Source organism: Sapajus apella, unplaced genomic scaffold (assembly GCF_009761245.1).
Source record: "Sapajus apella isolate SASKATOON/1434 unplaced genomic scaffold, GSC_monkey_1.0 scaffold26, whole genome shotgun sequence".
Lineage (NCBI taxonomy): Eukaryota > Metazoa > Chordata > Mammalia > Primates > Cebidae > Sapajus > Sapajus apella.
Genome location: NW_022436966.1, coordinates 17,143,797 through 17,148,499, shown reverse-complemented (window position 1 = coordinate 17,148,499; position 4,703 = coordinate 17,143,797).

The following is a 4,703-nucleotide window of genomic DNA, read 5'->3' as shown; positions in this document are numbered from 1 at the left end:
TCAGGAACTGGTTTACCATCACATAAGGAAGCCCATTATCTTACTTTATAGTCATGTTTCATTTTGGACCAACTGAGAAAAAAGGCCAGTAAAAAAGGAAAAAAATCTGACCCCACATACCAGAATGGCATAGTAGTAGTGCAGTTGCATGGTCTGAGTTTTGTTTAAAATAATGTATTTTAATGGATTAATGGCCTTTCAGCTTTAGAAGATAATCTGAAATGATGTGTTGAATGCTAAAATATAGTCAGACAGCCCTTGTAGATCTTAGTGTTTCTTGGATTCCACATAACTTTTTAGCCCCACACATTGTAGAGGTGCCAGCTTTTCTATACAACCATAAATATACTGGTTATTTTTGGTGATGAAATTTTTAAAAATCATCATTTAGAAGTCATTCAATGTTCATACATTTTCTACAAGTACGTAACTCTGTATTAGCTTATTCATCCCTAGCTGTTTCATCAGTTGAGTTAATAGGACCAATATGAATAGTAGCTGCCGTTTATTAAGCTCCTCCTGTGCACCAGTCACTTTAAAGGCATGCCTGATAAATCTTGTGGGGTTGGATCCAGATCATTATGAAAAAGTGAGCCACATGAAATTTTTGGTTTCCAATTGCACATAAAAGTTATGTTTAGGCTATACAGTAATCTGTTAAGTGTGTAATAGCATTATATCTTAAAAAACAATGACCATACCTTAATTTAAAAATACTTTATTACTGAAAAATGCTAATGATCATCTGTGCATTCAGTGAGTCATCATCTTTTTGCTGGTGAAGGGCCTGGCTTTGATGTTGATGGCTGCTAACTGATCAGTGTGGTAGCTGCTGAAGATTGGGGTGGCTGTAGCAATATCTTAAAATAAGACCACAATAGTTTGACCCATCAGTTGACTCCTCCTTTCATGAAAGATTCTTCTGTAGCGTGGAATGCTGTTTGATAGTTGTTTAAAGTCTGTTTTATCAGAGACTAGGATTGCAATCCCTGCTTTTTTTGCTTTCCATTTGCTTGGTAAATCTTCCTTCATCCCTTTATTTTAAGCCTATTTGTGTCTTTGCACATGAGATGGATCTCCTGAATACGGTGCACCGATGCATCTTGACTCTTTACCCAATTTGCCATTCTGTGCCTTTTAATTGGGGCATTTAGCCCATTTACCTTTAAGCTTAATATTGTTACGTGTGAACTTGATCCTGTCATTATGATGCTAGCTGGATATTTTGCCTGTTAGTTGATGCAGTTTCTTCATAGCTTTGATGGTCTTTACAATTTTGTATAATTTTGCAGTGGCTGGTTCTGGTTGTTGTTTTCCACGTTTAGTGCTTCTTCAGGAGCTCTTGTAAGGCAGGACTGGTGGTGACGAAATCATTCAGCATTTTGCTTGTCCATCAAGGATTTTATTTCTCCTTCACTTATGAGTTTTAGTTTTGCTGAATATGAAATTCTGGGTTGAAAATTCTTTTCTTTAAGGATGTTGAATATTGGCCCCCACTCTATTCTGGCTTGTAGAGTTTCTGCTGAGAGATCTGCTATATGCCTGATGGGCTTCCCTTTGGAGGTAACCCAACCTTTCTCTCTGGCTGCCCTTAACATTTTTTCCTTCATTTCAACTTTGGTGAATCTGATGATTATGTGTCTTGGGGTTGCTCTTCTCAAGGAGTGTCTTTGTGGTGTTCTCTGTATCTCCTGAATTTGAATGCTGGTCTGTTTTGCTAGGTTGGGGAAGTTCTGCTGAATAATATCCTGAAGTGTGTTTTCCAACTTGGTTCCATTCCCCCTGTCACTTTCAGGTATACCAATCAAATGTAGGTTTGTTCTTTTCACATAGTCCCGTATTTCTTTTCTTGGAGGATTTGTTTGTTCCTTTTCATTCATTTTTCTCTAATCTTGTCTTCATGCTTTATTTCATTAAGTTGACTTTTTTCAATTTCTAATATCCTTTCTTTTGCTTGATTTATTTGGCTATTGATACTTGTCTATGCTTCATAAAGTTCTCATGTTGTGTTTTTCAGCCACATCAGGTCATTTGTGTTCTTCTCTAAACTGGTTATTCTAGTTAGCAATTACTCTAACCTTTTATCAAGGTTTTTAGCTTCCTTGCATTAGGGTAGAACATGCTCCTTTAGCTTGGAGGAGTTTGTTATTACCCACCTTCTGAAGCCTTCTTCTGTCAATTCATCAGACTCATTCTCTAACCCTTGCTGGTGAGAAGTTGTGATCCTTTGGAGGAGAAGAGGCATTCTGGGATTTTTTGGTTTTTTTTTTTTTTTTTTTTTTTTTTTTAATTTTCAGCTTTTTTGCTCTGGTATTTCCTCATCTTCAGTCTTTGTTTTTTTGCTATTGGTGACCTTTGGATGGAGTTTTTGCATGGTCTTTTGTTGTTGTTGATATTGATGCTATTGCTTTATGTTTGTTAGTTTTCCTTCAAACAGGCCCCTCTTCTGCAGGTCTGCTGGAGTTTGCCGGGGGTCCACTCCAGACCCTGTTTGTCTGGGTATCACCAGTGGAAGCTGCAGAACAGCAAAGATTGCTGTCTGCTCCTACCTCTGGAAGCTTCATCCCAGAGGTGCAACTGCCAGATGTCATATGGAGCTCTCCTGTACAAGGTGAATGTCAACCCCTGTTGGGAGGTATCACCCTGTCAGGAGGCACAGGGGTCAGGGACCCACTTGAGGAGGTAATCTGTCCCTTAGCAGAGCTCGAGTGCTGTGCTGGGAGATCTGCTGATTTCTTCAGAGCTGGCAGGCAGGAACATTTAAGCCTTCCGAACCTGTGCCCACAGTCACCCCTGCCCCCAGTTGCTCTGTCCCTTCCTGGGAGATGGGAGTTTTATTTATAAGCACCTGACTGAGGCTGCCGCCTTTCTTTCAGAGATCCCCTTCCCAGAGAGGAGGAATTTAGAACAGCAGTCTGGCTGCAGTGGCTTGGAGGCACTGCAGTGGGCTATGCCCAGTCCAAACTTCTGGGAGGCCTTGTTTACACTGTGAAGGAATAAGCACCTACTCAAGCCTTAGTAATGGCGGACACTCTTCTCCCAACCAAGATGAGGTATCCCAGGTTGACTTCAGACTGCTGTGCTGCCAGGGAGAATTTCAAGCAAGTGGATCTTAGCTTGCTGGGCTCTAGGGTGGAGGGATCCACTGAGCAAGACCACTTGGCTCCCTGGCTTCAACCCCCTTCAACTTCACAGGGAGTGAACTGTTCTGTCTCACTGGCATTCCAGGCACCACCTGGTCTGAAAAAAAAACTCCTGCAGCTAGCTTGGTGTCTGCCCAAATAGCTGCCTAGTTTTGTGCTTGAAACCCAGGGCCTTGGTGGTATAGGCATTTGAGGGAATCTCCTGGTCTACAGATTGTGAAGACAGTGGGAAAAGCATAGTATCTGGGCAGGATAGCACTGTCCCTCATGGCAGGGTCCCTAACGGCCTCCCTTGGCCAGGAGACAGAGCTCCCCAACCCCTTCACCCTGTTTCTGCTTGCCCTCCGTGGGCTGCACCCACTGTCTAACCAGTATAAATGAGATGAACCAGTTACCTCAGTTGGCAATGCAGAAATCACCTGCCTTCTGTGTTTATCTCACTGGGAGCTGAAGATTGGAGCTGTTCCTATTTGGCCATCTTGCCTGGGAATAGATTTCTTTCCTAACTTATTTTTCAGATTGTCCACTATTGGCACATAGAAATGTGACTGGCATTTGTATATTGATTTTGTATCGTGCAATTTATTTTTTAGTTTTAGTAGGTTTTTCTGGTGGAGTCCTTAGGTTTTCTAAATATAAGATTGTGTCATCTGTGAAGGGGATCAGTTTGACTCCCTCCTTCTCAATTTGAATGTCCTTTGTTTCTTTCTCTTCCCTAATAGCTCTTGTCTAGGACTTCCTACACTATGTTCAATAAACATGGTGAAAGTAGACATCTTTATCTTGTTTTGGATCTTAGATAAAAGGCTTTCAACTTTTCCCTGTCCATTATGATGTTAGCTGTGGATTTGTCGTACATGGCCTTTATTGTTTTAAGGTATATTTCTTCTATACCTAACTTTTTGAGGGATTTTATTGTGGAGGGATGTTGAATTTTATCAAATGGTTTTTTGCATCTTTTGAGATGATCATATGGTTTTTGTCTTTCTGTTGATGTAATGTATCATGTTTATTGATTTCATATATGTTGATCCATGTTTGCATCCTTGGGATTAATCCACTTGATCTTGGTGTGTAATCTTTTTGATGTGCTATTGAATTTGGTTTGCTGGTATTTTGTTAAGGATTTTTGCATCTATGTTTATCAGGGTTATTGGCCTGTAGTTTTTATTTTTCATTGTGTTCTTGTCTAGCTTGGTATCAGGGTAATACTGGCTTCATAGAACATGTTTGGAAGAATTCCACCCCCCTTAAATTTTTTTGAATAGCTTGAGAAAAATTGGAATTAGTTCTTCTGTAAAAAGTTTGCAGAGTCAGGCAGTGAAGGTATCTGGTCCCGGGGTTTTCTTTCTTGGCAGAATTTTTATTACTGATTCAATCTCATCATTCATTATTGGCCTGTTAGGTTTTCCATTTCTTCGTGGCTTAACCTTGGTAGATTATATGTGTCCATGAATTTATTCATTTCTTCTAAGTTTTCCAATTTGTTGGCACATAATTGTTCATAGTAGTCTTTAATCATGTTTTTTATTTCTCTGATATCAATTGTAATGTCTCCTT